Source organism: Hylobates moloch, unplaced genomic scaffold (genome assembly GCF_009828535.3).
Source record: "Hylobates moloch isolate HMO894 unplaced genomic scaffold, HMol_V3 SCAFFOLD_1, whole genome shotgun sequence".
NCBI classification, from domain to species: domain Eukaryota; kingdom Metazoa; phylum Chordata; class Mammalia; order Primates; family Hylobatidae; genus Hylobates; species Hylobates moloch.
Window position 1 is genome coordinate 113,172,521 of NW_026652276.1, and position 10,263 is coordinate 113,182,783.

Genomic DNA, 10,263 nt, shown 5'->3' on the forward strand with positions numbered 1-10,263 from the left:
GCTCATGCCACAATACTCCATGTGGGTAGGGTCCAAGGAGGGAGTCACTTCACCTAGATGATAGGCCCAGAGATATGTCACAATGTCCTCCATGAAGCATAGCCCTGGTAAAAGAGTACCATCACCTGTGTGCCTGGCCTAGAAATATGTCACTCTTCAGATTGGCAGGGCCCAAGCAGGAGAGTCACATAACCTAGGTGATATGCCCAGAGCTATGTCACAATGCCCTGCTTTGGGCATGGCTCTGGCAAAAGAGTACTCTCACTTGTGTGCCTGGCCTTGCAATACGTCACTATCCTTCCTTTGTGCAGGGCCCATTCCAGAGAGGAGAGTTACACAACCTATGAGGTGGACACATACCCTAAACTCAGGTATGACAGTCAACATCTCTCCTATAGGCTGGCTTCAGGGATGAGAACATTATTATGCCTGTGAGCTGGGTCCAGAAATGAGTCACCATCCCAACTGTGACCAGAATCACGTAAGAAAGTCACAATTCCAACTTTGTGCTGTCTTCATTTGTTAGACTCAGGACCTCAACAATAGGCTTTGTAAATGTAGGATGGTAACAACTTTTACTTTCACCTGAGTGTGTAGTCAAGAGTCACCATCTTAACTTTTTGCTGGGCCCTGTTATGAAACTCTCTGTACCACCCAAAAAGTTTTTATGATATGAGTTAATGTTGTAAACTTCTGTGAGCTTTGTACAAATATGCAATGAAGGACCTTACCTATTGACATAAACCTAGTGGCGGGGGCAAAATATCTCCTATTGGCTGAATCCCAGTACAAGCTTTATAATCATGCTTTTGAACTGAAGCAAGGTATATGTCATAATCCCATTTGTGGGCAAAAAAAAAAAACAAAAACTAGGCAGAATGTTAACATCACTTAGGTGCTTTGCCAAGGAATATGTCACAATGCCCTCTCTAGGCAGGGCCTAGGAAAGAGGCTCACATTAACCGATGGCTGGAGCCAGCAATATGATACAACCACACGTGGAAGAAACCCAGCAAAGTGATGAGAGCCAAAACACCCACAAAATGGGCCAATGATATGCCAAAACACCTTCTGTGGCTCTGGCACAGGCAGGAGAGTCACATCATTAAGGGGCTGGGCCAAGCAATATGCCATAATTCCCTCTTTATGCATGGCCTCTTTATGCAGAAGAGTAACAGCAACTGGGTGCTGGGCTCTGAAATATGGCAAAAGTCCTGTTCATGGGCATTGTTCAGCAACAAGACGAGAGTCACAATACCGAAGTGCTGGGCTTATCAACATGTCACAATCTTCCCATTGTAAAGGCCCAGACAGAAGAAGAGAGTCTCATCACTTAGGTTAGGGGCTCAGAGATATGGTCCAATGTCACCAGTAGGCAGGGCTCAGGCAGAAGACAGTCATATCATGTAGGTGCTTCTTTAAGTATATGTCACAACTTAATATGTGGGCAGAACCCAGGCTGAAGAGCCACATCACCTGGTCCTGGATTGAGAGATATTCACAAGTCTCCTTTAGAAAAGGACCCAAGCAACAGAGTTCCATCACCTAGGTGCAGGTTCCACCCTTATGTCACAATGCTCGATGTGGGCAGGGCCCAGAAGGAAGTCACATCACCTAGGTGATAGGCCCAGAGATATGTCACAAAGCCTTCCTTAAAGCATGGCCCTGGCAAAAGAGTACCATCACCTTTTTGCCTAGCCTAGCAATATGTCACTATTCAAGTGGCAGGTCCCAAGAAGAAGAGCCACATCATCTACATGATAGGCCTCTGATATGTCAAAATGTTCTCTTTTGGGCATGGCCTTGGCAAAAGAGTATCATCACCTGTATGCCTGGCCTAGGAATATGTCACTATCCTGCCCTGTGTGCAGGGCCCATTCCAGAGAGGAGAGTTACATCTTCTAAGTGATGGACACAGAGATAGGTCACGATGATGTCTGGGCATGGTGCAGCTGGGTACTGGATCCAGTGATGTCACAATTCTTACTGAGAACAGGGCCCAGGCAGAAGAGTTCTTTAACACTTCAAGGTTGGCCCAGGTAGATATCAAAATCCCATATGTAGGCTGGAACCAGTCTGAAGAGTGAAATCTCACAGGTGCTTGGCAAAGATTTATATCACATGAAGTTTATATCAAATGATTATCATGATGAAATAAAATTTTAGGGATTAGGTTTACAATAACACACATTCTGTTTTCATGTAGTACAGTTGCCTTCATCTGTCTGTGATGGTGAAAGTCCTTACTGTCAGCTGGGTGTGCATATGAGACTCACAATTTTCTCCATGTGCTAGGCCCTGTTATGACACTCTCTATACAACCCAAGGGTGTTATAAAATATGCGTGTGTTATAATCTTCCGTGACCTTTTTACCAGAAGGAGACCGTTTACATCACTCATGTCCCTAAACCTAGTTATAAGAGTCAAAATTTCTCCTATTGGCTGGGTCCACATATGAGTCATTATCATGCCTGTTAGCTGCGCCTAGGTATGTGTCGCCATCCCCTCTGTAGTTATTAAACAGGCAGGACAACCACATCACCTAAATCCTAAGCCAGAAATATTCCAATATTCTCTTTGTAGGCAGGGCCCTAACAGAAAAGTCACAAAACTTGGGTGCTAGGCCCAGCTCTATGGCATCATGCCCCTTGTGGAGAACATCCAGGCAGGAGAGGAGAGTCATATCACCTAAATGATGGGCCCAGAGATATGTCACAATAACTCCTGTTAAAAGGGCCCAGGCGAGAGAGTCATGGATGCAGTGCTTAGAAATGCTACACTCTTCGCTGGAAGCAGGGTTCAGGCAGGAGAGGAGAGTCACATAACCTAGATGATGGGTCCAGAGATATGTGATGGTCCCTTCTGAGGACACTGTTAAGATATGAGAGTCGAATCACCAAGGTTCTTGGCCCAGGTATACATCAATATGTCATCTGTGGGCTATAACTAGGCAGGATTATTAAATCACTCAGGAGTTGGGCACAGGTATATGTCACAATAACACCTGTGGAAATGTTCAGGGATGAGTCACCATCCTGCACAAGTCCTGGCTCCAGGTACAAGAGTCGTTATTAGGCCTTTGATCTGGTCTCTGGTATATGGCACAATGTTACCTGTGGGCAGAGAGAAGAAAGGAAAGTCACATCAGCTGAGTGGGTGCTGTTCCAGTGAAATGCCACAATCCTCCTTGTGGGCAGGACTCTGGAAGAAGAGTCACATCACCTGTATGCTGGTTTCACTGATATATCTAAATCCCCCCTGTGGGCAGGGCTTAGGCAGGAGAGGAGTCAAACTTCACCTTGGCAATTGGCCTGGATATGTCACAATGGCCCTTATGTGCAGAACAGACAGGAGAGTGACCTCACCTTGGTGCTGGGTTCAGCAATATGTCATAATCTCTCTGGTGGTCAGGGCCAAGGCAAGAGAGAAGAAACTTCACCTAGGTGCTGAGCCTAGTGATATGTTACAAAGCTTCCTATTGACAGAACCCCCCTCCCCCACCACCAAAAAACAGTCACATCACGTGGGTGCAGTACCCAGTTATGTGTCAGTTCATTGTAGATTCTGGATATTAGCCCTTTGTCAGATGAGTAGGTTGTGAAAATTTTCTCCCATTTTGTAGGTTGCCTGTTCACTCTGATGGTAGTGCACATGTACCCTAAAACTTAAAGTATAATAGTAATAATAATAAAAAGAAAAAAAAATAAAGCCCTATCTAAAATTTCTTGTGGAACAGAGTTCCATCGAAGCCAATGTAAAAGACCTAGGTAAAAATAATTATTCTTGCTGCACTTTATGCAAATAATCAGGCCAAGTATAAGACTAAAGTTTATTTCACAAATAACTCAGTCCTATCATGATTTGTTTGTAACAGAAAAGAGGACTGGATAAAGATTATGTTTCAAAACTTATTACACATTTGTCATTAAATTCTAAACTCATTAGTTTTGAGTTTTTGCCTACATTTTAGACCAACCCTGCTTATTCCTGGGAACCAACTAGCTGATCTTCAACTGCAGCTCAGAAGAAACAAAAAGGGATGGGTAATGTAAAAATATGGATTAATATTCTACTTCTGGGCAATTATTCTGCAAATCCTGCAGAGTGATGGGAATAAATAGGGTGCCCATCCCGATCTCAGCAAGCATAACTATAGCCACTAGTTATCTGGGTGTGTCAAAAGACATTCTTTTCTCTCCCTTGTGGAAAGAGGACTCAATTCCACAGCTTCATCTTAGCATTCAGCTCATGATAATGAGTCTATGCAATCCAGAGACATATTTTTGTCCCAACCTCAATTCCAAGCTTCAAGTTGAAGTCCTAGGAAAGAATACTGGATCTGAGAAATCCACAGGCAGATGATAATGGAGGTTAAAAGGCACAGTGCAGGTGAGCATGACTAATTCCAGCTGATTAAGCCAAGCCTCCCATTTCATAGATAAAGATCATGCTAGGATCTCTAGAATGAGGTCTAGTGAACTCCAGAACCACTGACAGCAGGGGAGATAGGGTAAGAGCAAATATTTCCAGGCCTTCCTGTTAACCAGGTTTAAAGCTGCTTGGACACCGATGGGTGGCACCCTGTCACAATCACTGGGACTCGGGGATACAAGGATGGAAGGGGAAAAGAGAATATTCTTTCTTCTATCTGTCAACATACCCTAGGTATTTGCTAGCACAAAAAAGGAACCAGGAACACCTGCTCCTCTCTTTCTAGATGAGTAGCCATTCATTCATCTTCAGTCTATACCCTTTTCGAATGCATCCTGAACCCTTGGGACTCCTTTAAAAACATGCTTTTTTCCTTTTATCTCCTCTGTCTTCTCTTTACAGATAGGTAATCATGTCTTCATACTATGGGACGGTCCCCTCAGATGCATCCTCCAAGCTTGGAAGAATTAATTTCCCAAACCTTAGACTGGGTGGCTTAAGATTGGACTCAAGACAAAAGAACCCAGAAGCCTGATATGCTGGCAAAAGGGTAAAAGTTTGTTTGTTTTTTCTTTTTTTCCCCAGTCGGGCTTCTGGTCTCCCTCTCCCTATGCAAACTGGTAAAAGACCTTGGAATTTTTGAGTTGTCCTTGCCACCTTCCCCTTGTTTCGTTTTAATACATGTTTTTTAATAACCCAGTTTGATTCTTCCCACCTTCAGGCTACCAAACTTCAGTCACACAACCAGAGCCTTGGACATTGGCCCCTTTCACAGGGAACGCTAAGATAGGCCTCTTAGGGAGATCTGACTGCCATTTTTCTGAAACAGTGCCCCCTGTCAGCAGGAAGCAGTTAAAAGTAATTTTTGTCCTCATCTTTATTTTGATTCTAACAGCAGTTAGATGTACTTCTTTAGAGAGGGAAATAACAGTTAGAAAACAGCCAAGGGTCCTGGGTGAAACCCCGTCTTCAAGCCTAAAACAGCCTGAAGGCTAAAAAAATCAGACTGCTGGTCTCAGATGAAGCCTGCCTTTTTCTAACTGATTCTCTCAAATAATGTCCACCTGCACACTGGAGGAAGGGAGTGGAGCCATGGAAAGGTTACCCCTTGTGCAGGGAGGAGGAGCCTGGCCTCTTCAGTTTCTGTGTGATGGTCTGGTGTTCACCAATCTAGGAGGTGGGGGCCTGTAAACAGGACTTCGACTTTTTTTTTTCTTCTGGTTTTTAACCCAATCAACTGTACTTCTCATCCTTCAGAGTGTCCCTGAGCCTAATCTTTCCTAGTCATGTGACAAGAACCCATTTTTGCTGAAGGAAAGTTCTGCAACATGAGGATTTGGAACCCTCATTTAAGATAAGCTTAGTATATGCATGTGGGTCTCTTTCTGGCTTCTGTTTCAACATTTTTCTGTCTTTATGCCAACACCACAGTATTTTGATTACTGTAAATTTGCAATATATTTTTAAACAAAAAAAGAATAATGCCTCTGAGTTTATTATTTATTTCCAGGTTGTTTGGCTACTTGTGGTTTTTTTGAGTGTTTATAGAAATCATAGGGCAATATTTTGGTGGCTCACTCCTGTGATCCCAGAACTTTGGGAAGCCAAGGCAGGTGGGTTGCTTGAGCCCAGGAGTTTGAGACCAGCTTGGGCAATATGGTGAAACCCCGTCTCTACAAAAAATACAAAAACTTGCTGAGCCTGGTGGCATGCACCTGCAGTCCCAGTTACTTGTAAGACTGAGGTGAGAAAATCAATTGAGCTTAAGAGGTCAAGGCTACAGTGAGCCATGATTATGACACTGCACTGCAGCCTGGGTGACACAACTAAATATTGACTCAAACATTCTAGAATATTTTAGTGCTTCTGCAAAAAGTACCATTGGTTTTTTTTTGAAAGAGATCTCATTGATTTGTAGATCATTTCGAATACCATTAACGTCTGAAGAAATCTGCATGTTCTAACTCTTGAAAAATAGTATGCTAAAGAATTTGTCGAGTTTTCATATATATGCAGGCATGCTAGTTTTCTTTTGGCTTTTAACTTCCAGTTATATTTCATTGTAGTCACAAATAATACTTTTTATGATTACCATTTGTTTATGCTAAAACTTGCATTCCAGCTTAGAAGTTTGCCTATCTTAGAATACGTGCCATATGCAATTAGAAATACTATGTATTATGCTATTGTCGAGTGAAATGTTTTGTAGATTATTCCCAGGTCTTATTTTTAACTTTTTATTTCTCTCTGCATTTGCCTTTATCTTTCTCTTTTTTATTTACTTTCTTTTCTATTAATTTTATTTTTATTTTTTTCTCATTACATTCTCTTAATTTCAAATTTTCTAGAATTTTTCATTTGTAATGTTTTAATTTCTTGTATCTTTTATTTCCATTCATATCCCCTCATATTATTTTTCTCCATGTTTTTCTCATTCTTAAAATTTTCTTATTTTATTGCAAATTATTCCATTTGTTCACTTCTCTTGTTTTTATTGTATTTTATCTTCATCTTCATTTTATTTTCACTGATCTTAATTACATTTGTTTTTATTTCAGTTTGTCCTTACTATTTTTCAATTACTTTAAATTTATTTTTAAATTTTATTTTCTTTCTCTTGATTTGTTTCACTTTATTTTTCTGCATTTTGCTTTGTAAAACAGAAGGGATGAGCTATTTTAGACTGACCTAGCCATAGTGGTCAAGACTCATTTGCTGAGGCTCTCTGGCAGCCACTCTACCCCAGGAGTCTCCAACCCAGGGTATAGTCAGGGCCTCCTAGCGAGATTGCTAAGATCCCTCAGCACATCTTTCATTGCTATAGGCCCATCTAGCATTCAGTGTCATGGGCCATTTCTGCTGCTTTCTGAAGCCCCCTGTAAGCCTTAGTGTTGCTAGGCCAAGATCCTGACTGCCTCTTTGTGTCCCAGTGGATCCCCCACACATAATCCAGGGCACTGACTTCTTTCCCAGGAGAGGGCCACACCCACTCCACTGCACCAGGGCATGTCTGGACCATATGTGTGTCTTTTCTTTGTTATAATTTTTTTGTTTTTTGAGATGGAGTCTTGCTCTGTCACCCAGGGTGGAGTGCAGTGATGTGATCTCAGCTCACTGCAAACTGCAATCTGTGCCTCCCAGGTTCAAGTGATTCTCCTGCCTCAGCCTCCCAAGTAGCTGGGATTACAGGTGTCTGCCACCACAACCAGCTAATTTTTTTTCTTTTTTGTATTTTTAGTAGAGACAGGGTTTCACCATGTTGGCCAGGCTGGTTTCAAACTCCTGACCTCAGGTGATCCACCTGCCTCAGCCTCCAAAAAAAGTGCTGGGATTACATGTGTCAGCCACTATGCCCAGTTGAGAAAAAAAAAATTTTTATCTTGACATATAACAGACTTATTATGAAAACATCAGCTTTATTGGTAGATATACATGCAAATATATGCAAAAATGCTAATCATGTGAGATGAACATTTCTACATTTTATTTAATGATTTCATAGAGTTGCTATTTTACCCTTTCCTGTCTTTATATGTTCAATGGGAAAATCCTCAGTGAAGACTCCTCAGTATGACAGACAAAATGTTGTGCAATCTAATCACTGATAGATGCAGTGAAGTAACTTCTGGTTTTCATTTGGAGCTCTCACAGCTAGGGTTAAAAACTCTTGGTTGTAAACTCACATGATGAGGAGTTATAGTATGCTGTCCTCTTCTGCACATTTGTCTGCAGTCATAATTTTTTCAACTTGCCAAGGGAGAAAGTGGGAAATTCTTTCCCTCAGACCTACTCATCTCCCTTTCATAGGTTTTCAGGTTGTGTACTGTCCAGATTGCTTAGAAGCTCATGATCACAGAGGTCGTTATTTGTCAAGAGAGAGCTTTGTTGCAGGATTAAGTGAAGGTGTTTACCACTCAGGGCCTATGGTTCCTCCAGAGGCAGGATGAACTTAAAAATCATTCCTGAATCCAGAAAGGAATGACAGAAGTTGGGGGCTGCCCACAGGAGAAAAAAAAATGCTCCCTTTTGCTTTCCAAGTGGTCACTGCTTATTCTGGCATTAATCATGCTTCTGACCACGATGTGTTTCTTAGTCATCTTTCTTGGTATTCCACTGATTGTGCATCTAAGGAAAAGAGGCCTGGATGAGAGTGGTAAAGAGAACAACTGCATCCTTATATACCTGATGCCTTGGTGAGCTTTGAAGCACACTGAGCAGAGTCTGAAATCCTTCCTCACTATGGGGTAAGTTGTGTCAAATTCGACTCCCATGGAAATGGCACCAGGTTCAAGATGTCAAAGAAGAGACTCAGAACCAGTGAATGAGATATGGAGTTTTACTGGGGACTTACATAGACAGAAGGTCCAGTGTCAGTGGGCTTAGCAGGATAACCATGCCCACTTGCAAAAAGCATGCAGTTTGTATGGCATTTTTATTTAGCACTTTTTTCTGAATAACCTTTCACCTATCAGACTTCCTTTAGCAAAAAAGGAATGGCCTCAATCCCGTGTGGCCTGTGTTCCATGCCACAGGATGGGACAGACCAGGGGCTCAGATGTTCCTCATAGATAAAACAATAATCTCCAGATTGGCCCCTACTAAATTTTTTAGCTTAAGACTCTGAACATTCAGAAGCATTTTTTTTATACATGGTCAGTCTCCAGGTATGCCCAAGTCAAGTTAACACTGTCAGTTGCATCCATCATACAGGCTGGTTCAGGCAGTAGAGGTTCTTCTTCCTGAGACTCTAGATTCAAAAAAGTTTTTGCTTTTTCTGGAATCATTGGGTTGACAGTTTACTAAAAGGCCTGATGTGTGTGCACATTGCTGGTACAGTTGTCTAAGTTAATGAGATGTCTTCATTGTTGGTAGGGCCTGTTCCTGTTACAGGTGTGACTGGGTGTGTACAAGCTGCTGGGGTGCCTCTTCTCCACTTTCATTGGACCATGACATTCTGGGGCCCCAGTTCCACTATTTTCCAAGGTGGGACATGCTGAACCAGACCCTGGAATTGTGGTTCAAGGTGACCAGGCTGAGGCTGCTCTTTAAAAGGCAGAACTGCCAGGTCTGTGTCTTATTTTCCTTGTCATTCTAATGTATCTTTTGGCAGTGACCAGAAAAGAGTCTGTGACAGCCCTCCTGCTAGGGTTGGTACTATTTATACATGACTCTTAAGTGTCAAGGTAGGTTGAGAGAATCTCTCTTCCTGGCACAGCCTGAGTAGGCCAGAACACCGTGACCCTTAATGCTTGGTTCATACAGTCTTCAGAGGAATTTCAAAAACCATAGGATGTGGGGGGCAGAGAAAGAGCTGGTACAAATGACAAGTTGCAGGTGAAATAATTGGAGCCAGGAAGAGAATGGGACCTGCTTGGGACAGTACACACACTGCCTGGGTACAGCTGAACAGTCAAGCCAGTTCTGATTTGGGCCTTGTGCAGTGGGATTAACAGGCCCACTTCCACTCTGGCCTGGATGCTGAACACTTTGGTTCTAGACCAAATGTGAATTCCAGACTCAGGAATTCCAGTTGGGTTTCACAGGCCAGTGGAGTGAGGAGGCCCAGGTGGGCCCACAAAAGTGGCTGTGGGTAGGCTTACCACACATGACTGGTTGCTTCTATGCCTACACTCACAAGAAAGAGAGATCTTCTTCCTCAAAGGCAAGCCCAGGGAGATCTGAGGCTCATGGGAGCAAATGAAGAAAACAGGTGATGCCTTAGCCCAGTGCTTTTGCCCCTCCTGGCTTGTGGCTTTGGGGGCTCAAATTGCTCATCAGAAAAATAGGCAATGAAAGCCTCTGAGTGATTGGCTGCTCATCCCTTTTACCAG

The 10,263-nt window shown here is 42.7% G+C and overlaps 1 long non-coding RNA gene across 1 annotated transcript; it reads left to right on the forward strand.

The window, feature by feature from the left end:
* Positions 1-309: 309 nt before the first annotated feature.
* Positions 310-5,908, forward strand: LOC131384319 (uncharacterized). Its single transcript, XR_009215044.1, has 3 exons — positions 310-481; positions 4,835-4,982; positions 5,690-5,908. It is a non-coding gene; the product is annotated as an uncharacterized LOC131384319 (long non-coding RNA).
* Positions 5,909-10,263: the final 4,355 nt, after the last annotated feature.